Below are 13,503 nucleotides of genomic sequence, written 5' to 3' on the forward strand. Positions count from 1 at the left end.
TACGGCAAGACAGAGGGTGGAGCGCCACCACATTACCCTGATGTAGTAGACCTAGCTGGGATGGATTATTCTCCGGCTCGGAGAAAACCACCAATACATAACTAATTAAGGTTAAATACATAAATTTAATTTAAATAAATATATTTTGGATTTTGGAAGTCTGTAGAGAAGGCAAACGCTTTCATATCTCTCAGTAAATTGTTCATGATTAATGTTTTCTGGTTTAAGATAGGTATCTTAGGTGTTGAAAGAGAACGATTATGTACATATTGCTTTATGTTATCGTCTTAATTATAGTATATCAGTCTTGGAAAAATCATCGTATATATATATATATATAATGTGATATTTATAATCAAAAGCCCTTGGTGAGCTTTGTAGGCCTTTGTTGTAATAAAATGTATGAAATCAGTGAATGTTTATATATAAATGATAAGGTGAAATCATATGTTCTCTGTGATTTGTTGTTTTTCTTGGATTGAGTTCTCACAAATATTTATTGCAAGAAAACCCTTATAATATGTATAAATGTTAGGTTTTCATCCCTCCCACTAACGAAAGTGCAATTTCAGCCGTCAAAAGTCATTTTACTCTTGATTTAATTATTAAGTTATTATCTCTCGTTATATGCATATATACGGGTTGGGTTCCCGTGAGAAGGGAAGTTATGGTAAAAAACGTAAGAAGAGATCTTTATCATTGGATCAATTATAATTGAACATCAACACTAATAAAATACCCTTCAAGAAGGATAAGGCTAAGCGGAGCAAAAAGGACCTTGTTTCACTAATAGCTGGAAAAGGAATACGTTCTCCAATCGGCATGTGTTAACCATTTATTTTTGGAGAACCACAACTAGCTTTCAAGATATTGAACTTTAAGGCCTCCACATGTAGCTGTGAGTTGGTTCGAGGTTGATTTTTATTTAGGGTTTCAGTTTGATTTAGGGATTAAGTTTGACAGAGAGACATAATATTATATACAAATTGATTTAGGGTTTAACATGTTTGTGTTCAATCCTTGTAATTATGTTTTGGATTTTGTAGAAGTGAACGACGATTTTTGTGATAATCAATTTGTTTTGGTTTGTGACTTTGTGTATCCGTTATATTGCTATCGGGGGGGGGGGGGGGGAGAGAGAGAGAGAGAGAGATAGATTTCTAAGCGTGCTAATTGAAATCTTTATAAGACTTAATTTATAGGATCAAAAAATAAAATGTCATATCTAATGACGTTGCAATAAATTTATAAAAAACTTTTCATCGTCGTTACAAGTTTTTTAGGACCTTTTATAAGAATGCATTGTATGAGCTATTTTATAGGATGCTATTTGGATAGATATCATATAAAATCTAGTATCCCATAAAAAGATGAGTTTATAGGACATTTTTTCAAAATTATCTTATAAAATAGCTAATGCGACGCTTTGTAATTAGAGTGTACTAAATTTTTTGTTAAGAAGCACAAAAACGTCCTATAAACTTATTACAATGTCTATGACGTTATATTTTTTGATTCTATAAAGTAAGACTTATAAAACAGTCCATTGAGATGCTTATAAATTGACGACGTCCTATAAATACAATGTTATTATAATGGTAATTTGTAATTTTTGAGAAAATAACTATTCGACTAAGCTTACAATAGATCTTTTGACAACTTCAATTTAAACTGTGTTTTAACAATTCCAATAATTTTTTTAGTTTGGTCGGTAAATAACAAAAAAAGACATGAAGTAACGGTTGTTTTACGCAACTAGGGGTTGTTTATCAGACACTTATTCATGAATGGACCTATAGTGATGTCAACGGTGACACGAACCATCACATTATTTCTCCGTCGAAGGGTAAAAAAATGTAAGTTCGTGAAAGATGCAAACGTATTAATTTGTTGTGTGTCACCGTATGTATTTTGAAACTACAATGTGAACAAGTTTTCTTCGGTAGAATTGGTTTGCAAGGCTTTTATTCCACCTCAGACCCGATGAACTGATAGGAACAAGGAAACAAGAAATTACTTTTACAGATGTTTAAAAATAAACATGTAACATAACCTTCCATTGGCGATGACAAATTGGCCCACGTGCATTAACAAAACTCATTGAATTTGTGGTGCCACACACCCAGTGACGGACCATTGTCCTTCGTACACTCGTTCAATTTATTTTTGTAAGTAGAATCTTTTTAATGTATGAAAACTGCATCCGTTGAGCTTTGAAGAATACTACGAGTTAATAGAAATACAAGGAATATCAACCAAAAAACTTAAAAAAAGTCTCTTGAAATCAACCAAAAAACTTGAATCAATCTCTTGGAACGGTGGAATTCAGCTACAAACTCATCGGACGACTTTATGTGGATCTGATCCGCCTTAAAGATACATCTGCTTGACGAAAATCCAAATCCAGGATCCGCCACTTCACACAACTTACTTAGACCCATGTTGTTCACTGAGCAACTGAAATTGCTACATAAGAACATCTTCAATGCATAAGTTTTTATGACTTTTACTATTCATAAAGAGTCTTTGTAAACCTAGATGGTAGCTTTTCTTAACAATTAAAATTTCATTTTAGTCCCCTTATTCATTTAGATATTCTTTTTACACCTAATGAAATTTCATTAATTAATTATACTTTTATAATTTATTAAATATTTAAATCAAAATTGAATATATTTTTTGATAAAATAAATCGTTAAAAAGATTTTTTCGAGACGATTAAAATAACATTAATATTGGATACTGAAAAAACATATGCATTATAAAACACTAGAAGGATACCTCCGTACTGCAGCTAGATACATCTTGATTTTAATCTTTTGTTTTATTCTTTATATCAGTCGATGTTATAATATGTTCTTATGTGATTTTGAAAATGCAACAATGTTTTTATTTTTGAATAAAATATAAATTTGAAGACATCATAAAAATTTGACAAAAATATATCGATATTAGTATCAAATTAACTATTTAAAATTTTTCATTTTTGTGTAATTTTTTAATTCAATTTTTTGATTATAAATTAATTTAGGTTTAATAACGAAGTAACTTATATTTGGTTTAATAATATACTTTTTWTATAAAGATAATAATTAATTATTTTGTTAGAATTCGATAATTATTCTAATTATATTTTAGATTTTTTATATTTTAAAATGAGATGTTTATCTTTCATTTTATTATGTTTATCCGCAGTTAGTTACATGAATTCAAACATGGAGTTTTATTAAGTTGTACTTACGCACAATTTACTTGTAATCTTGAATTTTAAGTAATATATATCAATAAACAGTACTTCATGTATAAAAAAATAGTAAATTTTTTTATCAAATGTTTTATAATATAATATAGATTTATATCTTATTTATTTTTTGAACTACATAATTGATATTTATCTACTTTTATTTTTGTAACTACATAATTGATATTAAATATATTTCTATTTTCGAGAAATATACAATGGGTTTAGAGCTACTATTTTAATATTGTTTATTGTAATATTTTTAAATATTTTAATTTTAAATATTAAGTAATTTTTGTTAATTAAATGAGGAGTTTTTATAGAACATTTTAAATAGACGAGGATATATTATATTGTAATCGATGAAAAAGGTTTTTGTATCGGAGAAGATATGTAAATGTTAGTAGAAAGCTGATGTGACAAAAATAAAAAGTCTTTTAATGACGCATGCATTGTGGATGTTGTCATTAACATGACTTTTTTTAGCATTGGATGGAAGGGTTTTTTGTAGAAACTTTTTTCAATCTTTCATTATGTTTTCATTAAAAAGTCATTGAAAAAGCTTTTTAGCATTTTGGTGTAGCTGAAAGAACTACTTTCGGTTGAGGTGACATTTTGGCACACCGCAAGAACAGTGAGCTTTAGCGACGACATGCTTTAGCCACAAGTTATAATGACGACATGTCATTGCTGTAAATCGTTTGTGGTGATAATTGGACCATTTCCAGAACGGAAGACTTTTACTATCTATACTATATTATAAAGCATTTGACAAGAACTCTTAAAAACCATTTTTTATACATGAAGTATTGTTTATTGATGCATATTACTTAAAATTCAATATTACAAGTAATTAATGTATAAGTACAACTTATTGAARCTCCATACTTGAATTTGTGTAACTAACTACAGATAAACACAATCAAATATTGGATAACCATTTCATCTTAAATATAAAAAATCTAAAAATATAAGTAGGATAATTATTATCTTCTAACAGAATATTTAATTATTATCGTTATACAAAATTATATTATTAAATCAAAAATAAATTACTTCCTTATTAAACCTAAATTAAATTATAATAAAAAATTTGAATTAAAGAAATTACACAACAAAACAAGAACTTTTAAATAGTTAATTTGAGACTAATATCGATATGTTTCTTTTTTTAATTTGAAGATATCTTCAAATATATATTTTATTTAAAAATAAAAGTATTATTGTTTTTCTCAAAACCACATAAAACCGTATTATAACATCGACAAGGGGACAAAATAAAACGAAACATTCAAATCGAGATGTATCTCGTTGTATTGCACGAGTACCATTCTAGTTGAATATAAACGTAAACAATATGAAATATCTTAACTTAAACGTGTGTAAATGTTTGATACTAAAATAGTAATACAATTGAACTAAAAAAGCATTAATTAATGGTGGAATATAATATAAGTTGCTAGTTAACATAAAATAACTTCAAATTGGGAAAACGTCTTAAATATGTCTAAACATTTAATACTTAGTACAAATATGACCAGACTAATAAAACATTAACCGTGCCAACGGAACTTCTAGTTGGAAAAGCAATATATGTCCTTTCTCTTTGACTGGTTAATGAGTCTTGGTCATGTGACTTCAAATTGTACCGTTTGGTTACTGCAACTTAGCTTGAGAGCTTTATCTTGCAACCCTCTATCATTATACGTGACTTGCATGGCTAGTAGGCCAGCTTGCCCACATGACTTGAGCCTGCCTGCTCCAAGTCGCCTATGGCTTACCAAAAGTTGATTGATTCAATTCGTTAATGTTTTAGGCCATTTTTGATCATTATTGATAATTTATAACTCGTTTTTACTCTTCTTTTTTTGCATTTTGACATTATTAACATGTTGCCTAACATCATACATCAAGTAAACCTGCAATTCATGCGTCAATTCACGATTCAACCACCAATCATACTAAATGCATATGTTTTCAATGTCAGTGGTTTTTAAACCCTAGGCATTTGCCATGACGTTGGTGGGCTCATCATGGCCACTGATTTCGTGCTACAATAATGCTAACACACAAAGACAAATGTACTACTGATTCACATACTAAAACAAGTATTTGGCCCTTAAATTACTTCTCGTCTTCACTTGTTCCGTTTCCTACCTTCATTGCTTCAAAACTTGCCTTGATGAAGAAAAACGGAATTCACCATGATGAAGAAGAAGATGGTTAATACTTGTGTTGTAGTATTCTACAATACAAAGCTTGTTATACCGAAGTTTAAATAAAAAAAAAAATAGAGTAAATTATGATTTTCGTCCTTATGGTTTAGAAATTGTGATTTTTATCCTTACAGTTTGCAATTTATTGTTATTTTCGTCCCTGGACTAGTTCCTATCTTATAAGTACAAGGGACCAAAACAGTAAAGAATTGTAAACCACAGGGATCAAAGCAACAATAACTTTTAAATCATAAGGACAAAAATACAGTGACTTACAAATAATTGGGATTAAAACCGCAAGTTCTAAACCACAAGGAAGAAAATCGTAATTTTTAATAAACCATTGGGATGAAAAACGTAATTTACTCTAAAAATTATTTTAATGTATACAGTTTGTTTATTTGGAATAAATGAATGAAGTAGGTGTGATTGCAATTATATGCGTATCCTCTTTTATCCCCACAAAATTGAATGTATGTGGTGATGCCCCCACCTTATTTATTTTAGAAACACCCAACCATGGTTACCACTCACCCATGTACATTTAACATCTTAAACTAATCGTATCAGCTATTTGTCTGTTTTATTCATATCTGAACTTACGGTTTTGAAATACGTCTGATAGAAATGCTTTATCTGGCCTTTTATAAGGTTATCTGTGTTTTTCTCTCGAACCGATGTATGATCTTACAATTCACCCCCCCCCCCCTCTCCCCTTAGGAACCTAGCATCCTCGTCGGTGCACCAGTCTGGTTCTGCATCTGATACCATCTATAACATCTCAGACTATCGTTCAAGATACTATTCACTTTTTCCACACTTAGACTCAAGGTTTGAGAATAAAAACCTTTGACGTTTATTGCATCATATTCTATAGTTTTATGTTTTTTAAAATTGAAATATAATGTAGTATATTTTAAATTATTTTTTTGGTAAAAATAAATAAACTTTTTTATGAATAGAAATAACCAGAGTTGATTCATTTGTACGATAAAATAACTGATAAATAAAAATTTAATTTTAGCTCGAAAATATTTTAAATGGTGGTGATTTTACGATCGACAGACAAACGTCTATTAAATTTCTAATGACCCACCATAAACATTGCTATCGAAATGGGTCCTTTCTTAACTAATTAGGGGATTGTAGGGTCCAAAAATACATCGAAAACTAGAGATGTAAGTTTGAATCCTTAAGTTGTGAAATCAAACCGAGCTTGTGAATCTGGTTTTAGTCTCAAAAGACGTTGAGGTGCTCTTTGACTCAAGGTAGGGGAATAAAAATGAACGAAATGATAGAGAATAAAAATAAGAATGAATTTTTGTTTCTTGGTTTAACCCGGAATAAAAATTTAGACTTTTGGGGGAATGAATCTATTATATTATATAAAATCAAACAATTTCTTTTATATTCTGTTTCATTAATGACTAATTAATAGCTCTTACCAAACACCCTCTAAGTTTGCAAGAGTTACGATCGATTACAAAATCTAATCATATGAATATAACAAGAAGGGCCCCTCTTGGGGGTAGGCCGGACGTACGCCCAAGGTCCACAAGAAATAAGGGCCCATATTTATTTCCATATATACTCTAGTGATGGCCAAAAACCGGTCATGGGCCTCAATAGTGTTGGCCATAACCGGTCCCCGTCGAAAAGGGTGAGCCCGGTTAAGGTGAAGTGTAACCAGTTATGGTGAGCCAGTCCGGTCCCGACCATTAAAAAAAATATTTTTATTTTTAAATTTTTTTTTTTGAATATATATTTTTTAATACATTATAAAATTTGTAATTGGGTCACTCAAATACATTTTAAAAATGCGTTTAGTTATAATTAAAATTATATTGTCTTTCAAAAACACATTGTAAAATTATTTGAAAATGCATTTATTCATCAATCATCATCGGTATCCCATGTCGGATTGATTTGAAGAGTTATGCTCTCTTGAATTCTTCTAATAGCCTCTTGGTCATCAAGGTTATCAATGTCGAGTTTCTCATTATCATCATATTGTGAGTATGTGTCGTCGGTAGCGGTAGTTGGCAGCGTGCTTAGTCCCATAGTGATTTCATTTTCTTCCAAATTTTCTTCCACCGCTTCAATCTTTACCTCTAACGATGTCTTGTGTTGAATTCTATCAACGTTATCCAAGTAATCCTTCAGACAAATGCAACACTCCACGCACTCCGGGCTTAGTTTTGTCCAACGTATCGAAATGATCCTGCCACTAAAAGAAAAGACGGACTCCAAAGCTACGGCACTAGTTTGGATTGTTAGTATATCACGTGTTATGCATGCCAAAACCAGAAATTGAGGTTGCTTTTATTTCCAGAAATCTAATTGATCAATTTTTTCAAATTCTTCGACATCATTTGCGGGGCATGCGGCCATAAAGTATATTTAGTTCACCCAAATCGTTATCAAGTCGACTTTTTTTACTTGATTCATTTAAAACCCCGTTCATTAAATTAGTCATCAACTCTTTTCGACTTTGACATGAACACTAGAAGAACTAGAACCCGCAAATCCATGACTTGAAGAGCTTTGTTGTTGGTTTCCTCCTCCATAAAAATGTTTATAATAATCAAATAAATCTTGAAAATTACGATTAAACAAATGTTTTTGTTCCGTTGAAAAAGAATTATCCGTAGCCGTATCTAAACCAACTGCCACACATAGTAATTAATAATTCAACACCGATAAAATTTAAATATGGGTTTAACGCCGCAGCACAAAGAAAAGCAAATAGGATGCTCATAAAATACTTTAACAATTTTTTTTCCCTTGAACTCATCAACCTTCCCCAATCGTGATGGTCTTCATATTGGACAATCTTACTTGCCAAAATATATAATTGGTTTAAAAGTAAAGGGCTTGTTGGATAATACGGATAAAAGTGTTGTCGCATTTTTAGAATCGGCTAAAAATATCGTACAATCCTTCAACCATGGCCCAATCAAGATTTCTAATAGAATTTTGCGGTGTCTATAAAATGAAAAAAATATAATTTTTTTGTTTTATCAAATTTTCAATCATAAAATAAGCCGAATTCCAACGAACGGACATATCGAAACCAACGTCTTCACAATATTTTTCTATATTTCGCATTCATTTTCTTACTTTTTTTTTGTGAAAATTCGTCATAACATAAGTCTAAACTTATATATTACGGATTGAATGACTTAATTAATTTTGTCTGCACAACAACGTGTATGAATTAATTTACCGTTTAAAATAAGTGTCAAATGACACTTTAATTTTTCCACACATAGATTGTTATTACTAGCGTTATCAAATGAAATGCTAATTATTTTACTAGTTAAATTATAAAATGCAAGACATTTTTTACTAATTAAAACTTGACGTGTACCCGAATGTGGCGCACCAAACGGTTCAAACACGATTACACGTTTGAATAAATGTCACGATTGCGGCTCAATCCAATGTGTTGTTATGCTTATATAAGAAACCGACAATCCGTATGGTGCGCTCCATACATCACATGTTAAAGAAATGTTATTAGGCAAAAGAGAAAACATTTGTTGCATTTCACCTCGACACATTTTTCACATTCTAATTGCATCACGTCTAAAGATTTGATGACTTACCGGCTTATATTGTGATTGTAGTGTTTTTTAGATTAACTTCGTAACGTGCGGGTTGTTGAAATATCTGAAAGGCAACCCGACTTGAATGACACATTGTGTTGCCATTTGTCGGTTCAACTCGGCATAATACGGTCATATTTGATCTTGAGTGTCAAGTATCGGTTGGCTTGAATCTCCCCCCGACCTCAACCCCGGGAACGTTTTTCGGTGTGCCGCCTTAAAGTAGAATTTATTTCTGCGTTAAGGAGAGCTTGACACATTTTTCATTGTGTCTTTCCTTTCCCGTAAGTGAGGATCACCAAGTTGTATGAATTCCAAATCTCGGACTTTCGTCCGTGTTCGACGAGAACTTAACAACTTGTTCATTTGATGCATCTTGTTGTTTACCGGCCATTTTGTAAGACAAAGTGAGAAAGAAATGAGAATGGTGAATTGAAAACGAGAAATGAATATGAGTCAAAGTCATAAAATATAGCGAGAGATTTGTGAACGTTTTTTTTTTTTTTGCGTTTTTTGCGATTTGTAAGTTGGTATGTAAACCCCTCAACCATGACACTTATATATAGTGTTTAGAAGGCAAAAAAATACAAAAAAAAGGATCATACAACGGTCTAAAAATGGCTATATTTAAAAAAGGGTCAAAATTTAAAAAAAAAAAAAGGGCCGGGCCGACCCCATAACCGGTCCTGGTCCGGGCAAGGTCGGTCCCTCGAAACTGTCCAAATCAGCAACCGGTCCCAGTTTCCCGTCCTACAACCGGTTCTTACCAGTCCCAGGCCAGGCCGGTCCTTTACCGGTCCAGGGCCGGGCTGGGCTGGTTTGGCCATCCTTAATATACTCTATGGTATATAGTAATAGTTCAAAATTATTAATAAATAAAAGACACAAGTTTTTTTTTTTTGGTTTCTAATATGATCCAAAAAGAATTTAGCATTACATTAAGGACCCATGCATGTTTAATTAATTATATTGGAAAAGAAAATATATGAAAAAACAATTGGTCGTTCATTTTATGGTATTCCTTATTGTTTTCTCTAAAAAATGTATCTACTATTAAAATCTAAAACTACTTTGCCTAGAAAACATTGATATATTCTCCATCATTCATCTCCCACTAACTCTTTTGATTATTCCCTCTACATGGATTCTATTTTTTTTTTATTAGAATATATTATGTTCTTTGTTACTAACTACGAAAAATCCTACCTTTTGAAAAAAAAAATTATCAAACCATATGTGATGATCCAACTTATATCTATATTTAGAATTTACAACTACCCTTATTTTTCACATATTATTGACTACTTATTACCTAATATTAAGTGCATGAATTTTAAGTACTGTCATATCCTTAACATAAGAATAAGATCTCAAGCAATAACCAAAATAAACTTTTGATTCTAAGATTAATGGTTTTTAAAAAGTCCATTTTAACCCTAAAAAAAGTTTAAACTTGTTATGAAAACGTTAACATGATGTGACATGAAAACACAACTTATTTACATTAATTTATATATAAATTGTTACTCTGAATAATTAGCATCGAAACCTCAAATGATGTTAATTTACATACTAAAGATATATCATAGAATATGTTTAGTTGTGGAACGGATTTACGATTCCATGTAAAAACGACATGGTAGATAGTATTAATTTAGTTGTGGAACGGATTTACGGATTTACATTAATTTATATATAAACTGTTACTTTGAACAATTTGTTTGTATTTGTGGTTATGTTTTATTAAGAAAAAAAAATTAAATAGTCTAGTTCTTTTTTTATTTAAAGTTTTAAAATTAAATAGGTCAATTCAGGTTCAACTCATTTATTTAACAGGTTGGGTTAAGAAAATCATAAACAGGTCAACCCGTTGTCAACCCATTTAGGTAACAGGTTGGGTTGGGTTGAAAAGTCTCAACCCATTTAATTAAATGAATTGAGTTGGGCTGAGATTTTCAACCTGTTTAATAAATGATTTGAACCCGAACTCAACTCAACCTGACCTATTGTCACCCCGAATCTTTCTCAAGGCCTATAAAATATCAATAACGTACATGATTTACACCAAAATCAGATTTTTTTTTACTCCTATTAGATTCATGTGGAATTATCTTCTATTGAAAATGACCCTAAACCCTAAACTCTAAACCCTAAATGAATGATTGTTTTTGGGGAAAGATAATACATTAAAAAGTGTTTTTGTTTATATATGAGAGGAAGAAATAGAGCAACAACAAAGCTGGAATAGCTCAGTTGGTTAGAGCGTGTGGCTGTTAACCACAAGGTCGGAGGTTCAAGCCCTCCTTCTAGCGTATTAAAATTTTCTTTTGATAGTCCTCCAACTTTTCAAGATGTACAACAAGCCCCTCTCAAATTGAATAAATCATTTACATGAGACACCCTCGAACTTTTTGAAAATTTCCAACAAGGCCCTCGACTTTGACTATCATTTAATCTTCGTATTGGAGAATAACACATAAAAACCCATTCTATTTATGTACACGGATGGACCCAGTGTAGTGCATACAGTGGCACGGGTCACCGTTTCGTTCCTATGCTGTAGTGTAAAATATTATGAGGTCGTGAAAAGTGTTATCGTATCAATTTGTTGTGTGTCATTTTCTTAGGTTTTGACTTTTAATTTCAGATTACTATGTTTCTAAAATACTTGCGATAAAATATTTGAACACATGATCTCACATAGGGGTGAACGCGGGTTGGGTTGGGCGGTTTACAACAATTTTACAACCCAACCCAATTATGGCGGTTTGGAAAATCCCAATCCAACCCAACTCATTCAAAAGTATAACCCAACCCAACCCTTGCGGGTTGAGTTGGGTTGGTGGGTTAGTAGTTACATAATTTGACGAATGAAATAATTCATAAAACTTAAGTTTATAGACTATATCATAAAACGTCCTATCTAAAAATGTTACAATAGGTTTATAGAACGTTTTTGGACGTTTCAATAAGTGTTTTAGAATGATCTTTAAATAAAGTATCATATTAGTTATTTTATAGAAATATTTTGAGAAGTGTCCCGTAAACTCATCTATTTTCAGGACACCTATGCTCATATGACACTTTTTCAAGTCGTGTTGCATAAAATAACTAATAAGACACTTTATTTTAAAAAAACATCATAGAATTTACACGTCCAAAACCATCCTATAAACATATTGAAACTCTTTTAGATAAGATATTTTTCTAATGTAACTCTTTAAAAGCGTCATAGATTGATGGATTCGTCCATCAAATATCTATCAATATCATTCATATTTTTCAACATATCAATTTGTTGTTGCTGCAAAAAAAAAATCAATAATTTGCCTTATTAATTAGATTATTTGTCATCATTCAATTATCGTGAATCTCTTTTGGTAACCTATACGTTTAGGTAAAATGAAACAAAATATAATATCAATAAAAATTATATAAAATTTATACATTATCAATATATATATATATATATATATATATATATAATTTTATAAAAATTATATATTAGAGGCTAGTTGACGGGTTGGGCGGGTTGAGCTCAACCCTCCTAATTGGCGGGTTAGCGGTTTGGCGGGTGGGCGGTTTGGCGGGTAGACGGGTTGGGTTTAATTGGGTTGTTACGGGTTGGGTTGGGCGGGTTTCGCGGGTTGACGGTTTTTTGTGCACCCCTAATCTCACATATGAAAAACAACGAACTAACCACTAGACCAATATTGATTTTGTGATAAATCTGTATATTTTTGTTTTTTATAATCAAATGGTGCCACCACTTAAAAATATTTCTGTTTATGTGTATATTTAACAAATTAGCTTGTACAAATCAATAGAAAAAAAAAAGGAAATTAATTATGTTGTAATTTAGTATCTTATGCATTTATCCCCGTAAAGTTGCCACGTGAGCGTAATATGAGCAAAGTAGACTGATAAGCACATTTGGCTTGTTTCAAGAGCAATCTCGTTAAGAAACCCATGTAGGAACATCAAGATATGCACAATTTTAGACTCTTGAAACTGAGTAAGCAAATAGTCATAGCATTCGATTCATTTAAGGTCTGTTTGGTACACTTAGCAGGACAGAACAAAAAAGAAAGGGACCGTTGTTCCATGTATGACATCACTTTTATGTGGAATTGACAGGAACATAGTGGAATAGGTTTATTCCACACTCACCTTGTAACACCCATAATTTTCTGAAAATGGTTGAAGAACAGTCGAGAAGACGGTTGGTGAACGACCGAGAAAACGTTCGAAGAATAGCTAGGGAAACGATCTGTGAATGGCTGACGGATGCCGAGTCCACCAAATAATAAATTCCAACTAACGACTAATTACAACCAAAATTGTAGTAGTGTAAGTCGGGTCGAATCCACAGAGACTCGGTCTAACGTTATACGACTAGCGAATCAAGCACACGATGGAAGCGTAAAAATACTAATAA

The 13,503-nt window shown here is 31.4% G+C and overlaps 1 non-coding gene across 1 annotated transcript; it reads left to right on the forward strand.

Moving 5' to 3' along the window:
- The first annotated feature begins 11,303 nt into the window (after positions 1-11,303).
- TRNAN-GUU lies at positions 11,304-11,377 on the forward strand. The gene has a single exon. It is a non-coding gene; the product is annotated as a tRNA-Asn (tRNA).
- Positions 11,378-13,503: the final 2,126 nt, after the last annotated feature.

This window comes from Cynara cardunculus (genome assembly GCF_001531365.2).
Source record: "Cynara cardunculus var. scolymus isolate 2C chromosome LG 2, CcrdV1, whole genome shotgun sequence".
In the NCBI taxonomy this organism is placed as follows: Eukaryota; Viridiplantae; Streptophyta; class Magnoliopsida; order Asterales; family Asteraceae; genus Cynara; species Cynara cardunculus.